At 45.4% G+C, this 9,835-nt stretch overlaps 1 protein-coding gene and 1 long non-coding RNA gene across 2 annotated transcripts in view; one reads left to right on the forward strand and one right to left on the reverse strand.

Annotated features, from left to right (window-relative positions):
- The window catches only part of rftn2 (raftlin family member 2), a 54,656-nt gene that overhangs the window by 27,786 nt on the left and 17,035 nt on the right, over positions 1-9,835 (reverse strand).
- The window catches only part of LOC116689886 (uncharacterized), a 24,758-nt gene that overhangs the window by 2,734 nt on the left and 12,189 nt on the right, over positions 1-9,835 (forward strand). The gene's annotated exons all lie outside the window — the stretch shown is intronic.

Below are 9,835 nucleotides of genomic sequence, written 5' to 3' on the forward strand. Positions count from 1 at the left end.
ACTGTCGACCTTTGGCGTGTCCTTGATAAAAAATACGCTATATGCTCTGTTTAATGGTCGGGTTTCGTGCAAACGGTGGTTGTGAAACTGTTTCATGTAAGGATTAAGAAAAAAAGTGTGGAGTGAAAGAAGGTGTGATTGGAGGGAGTGAAGAGTGTGTGTGTGATGGTGATGAAAGAAGTGTGTGTAGTAAGTTGCAGCTGAACTAATGCGTGTCGTAAAACCCTCTGTTGTCAAACGCCACAATTTCCATATCAGAACTTTCCGTTTCTTTCAACGACAATTGTCCCAAAAAGTGACGAGTGGACGGTTCCCACCTCCTCACAAGTTCAATAGTCAAAGGAGTTCACTACGTTTATTGAGATTTGTTTTTTTTTTTTGTCACTTTTATAGCATCTGGAGAAACAATTTGGGTAGAAGAACTTTAAAAACAAAGAAGGAAAAAAGAAAGATGTACAACTAAAGTGATCAAAATGGAAAGCTTTAAAAATATATAAATTTCAAAAGGCTCAGAAAACCAACATTGAAAAGTGCAATCACTGGGTTAAGCCAGCAAAAGGGTCAAAACGACCACACACCCACACACACAACCACACACACACACACACACCACACCACACACCACACACCACACAACACACACAATGCACACACACACACACACACCACACACACACACACACACCACCACACACACCCCATCACACCCCACACACACACACACACACACACACACACAACACACACACACACGCACACACACAACCCACACACACACCCACAAACACCACACACACACAACACACACACAAACACGACACACACACACAACACACACACCACACACACACACGGTTGACACACAGCACATGTCACTCTACATCTCCTTGAAGGTCACATGGATTCGTCAGCTGTATGGGCGCATGGTGCAACTCCTCAGTGAATGTCTTCCGTTCCCAGTTTGTAAAGACAAGATACTTATTTTATTAATATTGCTTTTATTATTGAGAACCTCCAATTTTTAGGCCAAATTTGGCATACCAACCACTTCCTTTTCTGCATTTCCGGCTAATTTTTCTACAACAATGTGGTGCCTCTCTGCATCCATTTATTTGGCAAATGTATATTTGATATGGGGTGCACTGACCATTAGTTTATCGTAGAGACACCCCTCCTCCACCTCCGCCCCCTCCCCCCCTGTTAAATTCAGCCCATGACACTGTTTTAAATGCTGTTACTGCACATGACTTTCAAAGCATGTAAAATATGTTTTAAATACAATACGAAGAGGAGCCAAATGTACACACTCCTCCAAAAAAAAGTTCAGTTGGAGTATTAATACTGACTTTAGTACAACCCTGAGTGGAGTTGTGAGCTAAATACATTTAAAACATGTAGATTTCAAAATTGGTGGGCGGTGTTAACATCACTGGACATTAACTAACTTTTCCCCCAAAATGCAAAAAAAAAAAAACATGCATCACCAATAGATCACAATTGCCCATTAAAACTAACATCTACAGATATATCACACAGTTGTCTCCCGGTAAAACAAGTTTCATAGAAAGGGATCCCGATTTACACATTTGCATTCCTACCTACATTTCTAAGCTCTTCAGTGGAATGGTTTTACATTATTTAAAAGGTAGAAAAATCGATGACAGCAGAACCAATATGTGCTTTTTTTTTTTTTTTTTAATTCCACCAGATTATTTTCCTTGTCAAAACCCTGGCACCTACTTACCCACCAATCCCACATGGCCGCGTAACTTGGGTCACCGCTCAGGGTGTGTGTCATATGCGAGAGCAGCGACTGTACCTGCAGATGTCTGGTAGGATCACCATCGTTTCCAAACCTCCCCATTCTTTGTGAATCCTCACCTTGTAGATCCTTCAGGACCCACTCGATGCTTTCTACGACCTTCTAGCATCATACTTCCTTAAGACCTGCACACAGCTTTATATGTAAACATCGGTGAGTTCCCCTTAAAATAAAATCATACGAATCAGCAATCAGTTTCAATGTAACACTCGTTCTCTGAGTCAGAACTTTAGAATCCATAACAAGAGGGCAAGTCACAGGTGTGTATTGCCAGTACCATAAAATAACCTCTAAAGCGCATTTCACTTTTGGACTGAAGAAAATCCTATTATGGCTGATCAATGTTAAAAACCACAGTAAAATGTATGCCATGATGAGACACACCATTTCAGGAGGATATGAAATGCACAGTCTGCATAAAACAACCAGTGTAGACATGTCTCCGAGTTATCAGCCCCTATCACCACAAGTCTGAAATCCTCCAGACCCCCCCACAGAAAATCCGTTCATTGTCCACAATGTACTATAGTATCACTACTGAATCATCAGGGAGACTGTGACAGTGTTTCCCACCTGCTTCGTGGCTGGCCAGGAGACAGAGCTTTGACTTTGACCCGCACTGAAGCTACGAGGATGGAGGGGAAAGTAAAAAAGGGGGTGATGAAGAGATAGGGGAAATTCAAATGCTTGCCTGTGAAGAAATCCCATTTGAAAGACACGTGTGACTGAGTCGTAAAAGAAAGTAGAGCCGTTTCCTCATTTCACTCACCGGTGTTGTTGCCAAATGGCAAAGTCTGTGTTTAAGCATCGTGGACATTTTCCTCCATCAGCACCTAACCCCTCAGAGGGGGTGGAAATCCCTTCGAAAGGATGTAATATGGGACCAGTTGTCTCCCAAGACGTTTCTCGTCCCCCCACGATAAATCCTCTAACCATACTAGATCTAATAATATCTCTTCTCATTATGGCTTCATTACCTCTTATGGTATTCGGGTCACCCTGACCCATTTAAAACTTTACAAGAAGAAAATCGGTCCAGTTACATTATATCACTTGAAATCAGCGGCCTTAGCCTTTTTCCCTTTAAACATGTATTCCTACTCACTTCAGAAAACATTCTTATTCTGTATAGACACTCATTTCGTTTTTCCAAGTGGATTTTTACCATAGAACCTTAATAACGACACAAACGAACCCCACTTCCAGTGTTTAATGGTGTTCTAGTAAGACGGATGCATTTCCCTGAACATGACCTATCTCACTGTTGGAATGGATCGAAGAACGATAGTTTGTTAATAGATTATGAGGTAAAATTATGATTCAGAATTGTTTTTAAACCCCCAATAAGTCCCGTGGGTCAATTTTGACCCCGAGGATACGAAGGGTCCCTAAGTGAAACAATGGTCAAAAAAAAAGAAATTGAAGAATGCTCCGATTCTGTCTACATTAAAGTCTGTTAAAAAAGACACGCAGCTCCCACCACCGAATCTGGGACTGTTCCTTCTGTAACTCCACAACGTTGGTTTGAAACTTAACTGCCGCTCCTGCTCCCTCCCGCTCACATACGTGCCTCAGTCTTTCCCCCCTCCTCCTGCTCGAAGCCGGCCTTCCTCCAGTGGGCCAGTCGCTGGGTACCCCCCCCGAACACCGGAGAAAGCCCCCGATGCCCCGGGCTTCCGGAGTCCCGCTCTCTGGAGGGACGGGCCTCTGACCTGCGCCCCGAACTCACAAGCACTGGACACTCGCTGGGCATACGATGGAGCCTGGGGACAGGGATGGGACACCGTGAGGGAGGGGGCACAGAGTGAGAGGTACCCAGAGGAGACACAGAGGGAGGACACGAGCGCAGGTGAAACACATGTAGGGCGGTTCCCGAAGGCCCTTGAACCGGATTGCCTTCTTTGCACTAAGTATCAGATGACGAGTATTGCTGCAGCCTGAGCCGGTACGGTGACATGGGACGCTTCAGTCTGCAGCCATACCTTGAAGTATCGAGATCTGGTATGGCTGCGCCTGAGACGGGACGGATGACTGGTACCTCCAGCTGAGCCATAATACTCTGAAGCTCTCAGAGACTGGTATGGCTGCAGTCCTGAGACGGGACGATGACATTGGACGCTCCAGGCTGCAGCCATATAGCTCTTGCATTTCTCAGAGACGGGTATGGCTGCAGCCTGAGACGGGACGATGACATGGACGCCGCAGGCTGCAGCCATATACCTCTTGAAGTATCAGAGACTGTAGGCTGCTCCTGAGAAGGGAACGGATACATGTGGTACGCTCCAGGCTGCAGCCTATACTCTTGACGTAATCGAGACGGTTGGCTGCGATCCTGAACGGACGGATACATGGGACTCTCCAGGCTGCAGCAATACACTCTGAAGTACTCAGAAATAGCCCTTCTCCTCAATAACCAGCCTTCATTCCCTGAGGAGTGCATCATTCCAGCGTCTGGGAGCCAGTCACAGCACGTAGCATGCTTCTACCAGATCCTGATAATGTCTGGATTGGCTGTGTAATTACACAACTCTACGTTACCACAGAGATGGGTCTCAAGTGGGTAGGAGCGGACCAATTAATACATAACAAAGAGATTTTGTGCCATAATGTTAATAAAGGTACTTGTCTTCTTTTCGTTAAAACGGATTTTATGAAATTTGGCATCAAAAAAAGTCTCAGATTGTTGTCACAAACATTTTGAACGAACCCGCCCCACACCCACAATAGTGACAAGTAATCAGAAAACGTGTTTTATTCATGTTGTTTTAAAACCAGCCGAAGGAGAGTTTTACACCAATACATAACTACGAATATAAAGTCATTCACTGGTTCAAAGTGTCCTTCATTCCCGGAAGGATTCTTGATTTATTCCTTCACTACAGCTCAGAATCAACAACCGGCTTTGAATGATAAGTATAATAATACTAATAATAAGAAGAAGAAAAATAACTCCACACTAAAAATTTCACACCAATGCTATCAATTGCTAGATTTTTGTCAGTGTAGACTTCGTCAGGCACCATCTTTTCTTCTAACCTTAGCTTTGATAGAAAACATTTATTTTAACTTTTTTAGAGGATTTCACATACTGAAGAGCAACTTTATTACCTTCATTATACACAGCAAGTTAAGCTGCCCTCCCTTCCGTCCCCAGGGGGCCGTGGAACCACTAAACAACCCTCCCTGCAACTACAGCCTGACAGCGTAGTAGATGATCTCCTCTGTCCATCTTTGACTTTTATGGCATAATGCCAGCCAATCGTTTCCCAAACGTCCCATTTTTTGGGTAATGCCATAACAGTGTTCTTTGTAATCTTTACAATCCCATCATTCTTTTTCCATCCATACAGTCACTCCGAAAAGACCAGTTAGGTCCTGCCTTTTTGGCACAGGGGAAGTCCAAGATTCTCTTTAAAACATACATTTACAGGCGAGTAGCTGTGCTGCTCGAAGTTCGTTTGGTTTCCTTTAGCGAGGGATTTTCGAATGGCACACAGGAACAGCGACTTCCATTGACCCCGCTAGAAAAAGGTGTAAAATCCAGTCTCGCCTCTCCTCCTCTCACCTGGTTCCTCGGTTGTCCTCCGCCGACTTCTGACCGGGGCCCGCTGAGAAACCAACCTGCTTTGTGGCCAGGTTCCGATACACTGCACACACCAAACACGCACCACACACACACCACAGCACACACACACGACACACACAGGGTTAGCTTACAGAGGATGGCTTGACAAAGAGTCAGAGCAGACTGATGCCTGAGTTCCCATCACTACTTCCAACCAGATGCTGTCGGACATCCTGGATGTATGTGGACATATGGGACACGTTTTTTTTCGGTGCACTAAGCCAAGTGTGGTGATATGGGTATTGAGCGCAGACGTGGTGAGTTCTTACATCTACCTGTCGGAACGTATGATGGGAGTGGGCATGCACACAACGTGACGAGCCAACCAAACTCGCCAGAGTGTTGAGCAGAGGCCCCTAGGTCCGTTTTCACTTGGAGCCCTAGTGTACACAACACGCACTACATCATCACAGAGCCACTTAACAGACACCGGCCAGCAGCTGAAGAAGCAGATATACCGCATCATGCTGCTAAACCATTCACTAAATCTCACAAAGTTATTGAAGCCACCTGGCTAGTTTTCGATGTTATTATGGGGGAGCCGATACTTGTAAAACAATTAAAGGGTCCAGTTTTCACAACACACCACACACCCAACACACACACACACACCCACACCACAACATCACACCCACACACACACAACACACACCATCACAACACACACAGCACACACAACACACACACACCACACACCCCACGACAAAGCATCCCCTTTAACTCCAGACACATGTTCTTAGTGATGTTCATGAACTGAAGATAAGTTATGCCATGATTGATTCCCTGGCCATGCGCTATTGTTGACTGTTCTCTCCTTGTTTTTGACCTGGCGGTATGAAGTTGTTAATAACCTTTTATTTAATGTTGTTGTTTTTTATTATTGGACTACCTCCTAAAACATTTTTGCCTTTTTTTTGGTAAGTTTTCATGTTATGTTTTGAATCCTGTAATGAACACATTCCTTGCGTTGTCTTCCTGTTCCACATGGAAAAAAGGTTTATCCAGCTTTTTTTTTCGGACATTTTTTGCCACATTTTCAATGGTGAGGGTGCTTTTTTTTGATGTTTTTTGTTTTCAAAAGTTATTTGATTGTTTCTAATGTTTTGACATTTCCATCTATATTCAAAGAGCCGCTTTTTGTGATGAAAAACTAAAACAAATGGGTCAAATTTGACCTGAGGACACACAAAGGTTAAGTGACTAAATAATAGTCTAAAATTCATGATAGTATTTTGCTCTTAAACTTAGGATTAAAAGGAACTTTTTTTTGCCACTTAAAGGTACACAAATGTCTTTTATCACTGGGGCGTGTACTTATTGGAACCAACATGGGACCTTTTTCCTAAAGTACTTTGTCCGTACCTTGGTTATAGTGCATTATTGATCCTCAAGGTATATCTTTGGTCCCTTAGAAGGTGCAAACAGGTAGGTACACATGTGATCCGTCTTATTCCGAAGGTACAACATTGTACTCTCTGAGGGTACCACCCAGTGACAATCTTTTTGTACCTTAAAGGTCTTGTTTTGTACGTTGTTTGTTGACAGTGTAGCACTGTGGGAAAAACAAATCTGCAGCTTTGTCATTTATCGTATGGCGCCGGCCCGCCGTGCAGGGTGGTAACAGATGGACTGTGCAGAAGTGAGTTTAAGAAACATCCGGTGCGGGCGCTGCATCACGTGATTTTGCGTTGAGGTAAGAGTATTTCATTGTCTCACTCGTACCTTTAAACATCTGAACCCACTTTGCCCTACTGTATCCACTTAGCCTTGATGTAGAGACTGTTTGGAGCGGTTTTTAAATGTGTACGTGGAGAGTTAATGAAAGTTGTTGTGGTTTTTGGAAGAGCGTCTCAAAACCTCTCGCATAGTTGTGTGTGTGTGTTGTTTAATAAAACGTAGTTTTGAAGTAAGTTTTTGTTTAATGTATGTGTATATTTGAGTGACTGACCTTTCCATACAACTTCTACTGCTGCCCTCTCACCCTCTAGAACATTACAAACGCGTTGGCCGATGTTGAATTTCATTTTTGCACGGTTGCATTCTCGAATGAGGGTCAGCCACAATTCAGTAAAAGCATTACCTTTCTCACACACCACACACACACACACACACACACACACCACCAACACACACACCCAACACACACACACACGACACACCACAAAAGCAACACACCACACACACCACACAGACCCTCGATGACAGTCCACCTGCTCGACGACGATGGTGTTCATTGGCCGGTGGGAGGGTGTCTCTCTCTTCATACACAACAATCCCTCCAGTGATCTTGGCACCGGCTCACCTAAACACACACATCACACACACACCACACACACACACAGCGGACACACACACACACCCACACACACACGACAGACACACACACACACAGACACATCACCAGCACACACACACACACACACACACGCCACACACACACACACACACACCCACACACACACAACACACCAACACACACACAATACACACCACCACACACAGACACAACACTACACACACACTGCACACAACCATTATAACAGCCATGTCTTGGTTATATTGACCCATGTTTTTAGAAGTGTTGTGTGTTGTGTGTATATATTAATTCAGGACTCAGAGCTCACGATTATGTCTGCTACTCCGCAGAGGAACAGGAATAGGTCGCGCTATGTGGGAAGCGGCTCCAAATAGCGACTCAGCGGGAGAGAGAAGGGGGGCGTGACCACAGCTAAACCAAGGATGACTAGTTTGTGATGTATTTGTGAATCACTGTATTATATGACAAAAGAGATAAACTAGGAAAAGGTAAAGTTGCTCTTAACACCTTTAATCTTCTTTTCTTCACTCCCCATTTATTTACAGATTTAAAATGTCTAAATCAAACACGCTCTTAAACTTGCGTGGAGTCTGGGACGGTGCCAGGAGTGGCAGACCGGGGTGGTGGTTCCCCTCTTCAAAAGGGGAGCCAGAGGGTGTGTGGCCAATTACAGGGGTATCACACTGGTTCTCAAGCCTCCCCTGGTAAGTCACTCCAAGTCCGGAGGAGGGTTCGGAACCGATATTGACCTCGATTGAAGAGGAACATGTGCGGATCCGTCCTGGTCGTGGACCAATGGATCAGATCTTCCTCTCTAAGATCTTGGAGGGGGCCGGGGATTATGCCCACACATCTACATTGTTTGTGTGTATCTGAGAAGGCGTATGACCGGATCCCCCCGGAAGAAACTGTGGGAGGTCTGCGTGCATATGGGTGTGAGGGGTCCCTTCTCATGGCCATCCATCTCTGTATACGTGTGATACAGTGGAGAGCGTGCTCCCGGTTTCTCGCGTAGTCGACGTCGTTCCGGTTTCTGGCAGGTTGGCCCTCCGCCAGTGCTGGCACTTGTTCTCATGCTGCTTTTTGCGCAGATGATTGGTCGCTGCATGACCCATCGGCTTGACCCTTCGCTACGTCACTGGTCAGAGCGTGGAAGCGCTGGTGATGAGGATCAGCACCGTCTAACTCTATAGGCCATGTTTCTCAGCGGAACCCGTCTGAGTGCTTTTCTTCAGTTAGGAGTGAGTCCATTACGCCAAGTGAAGAGGTTAAAGTACCTTGGGGTCTTGTTTGCGATGATGGGAACCATAGGGAGACTGAGATTGTCGAGAATCGGAGCTGCAAGTGCTGAAAGAGAGCCGGCACAGAAGGCAAAGGTCCAATCTACCGTCATTTTCGTGTCCTACCCTCACGCTATGTTCATGAGGCTGCTTCGTGACCGAAAGACAACCAGATCCAGGTACAAGCGGCTGAAATGGTTCTCTCATGAGGGGGGCTGGCGTCTCCTTAGAGATAGTGTGGAAGCTCATGCATCCGAGAGGAAGCTCGATTAGAGAGCCCTGCTCCTTCACGTCGAAGGATCCAGTTGAGTTGTGGTCGGGCATCTGGTAAGATGCCTCCTGGGCGCCTCCAGGGGGGGTGCCAGTGCACTGTCCGCTGTGAGGAGGCCGCGGGGAAGACCCACGGCTAGTGGAGAGATTATAATCTCCAACCGGCCTGTGAAACGCCTCGGGATCCCCCCGTCTCGTAGCTGGTTGATGTGGCCTCGGGGAAAGAGGAACTTTTGGTGCCCCTCTACTGGAGCTGCTGCCCCCGAGACCCGATACCGGATAAGAGGATGAAGATGGATGGATAAAAATAAAACAAATCAAAAAAAGAAATACGCTGAAATACACATGGACATATGGATTCCCTTTTCATGCACATAGCATCACATCAGCAGTTAAGTACCACTTTAAAAAGGTACTTTACTTGAGTATTTCCATTTTTATGCTACTTTATCCTTCTACTCCACTACATCTCAGAGGGAAATAACCAGCGCTTAGCGCCACCCATGACGATTGTGATTGGT

Source organism: Etheostoma spectabile, chromosome 5 (genome assembly GCF_008692095.1).
Source record: "Etheostoma spectabile isolate EspeVRDwgs_2016 chromosome 5, UIUC_Espe_1.0, whole genome shotgun sequence".
Classification (NCBI taxonomy): domain Eukaryota; kingdom Metazoa; phylum Chordata; class Actinopteri; order Perciformes; family Percidae; genus Etheostoma; species Etheostoma spectabile.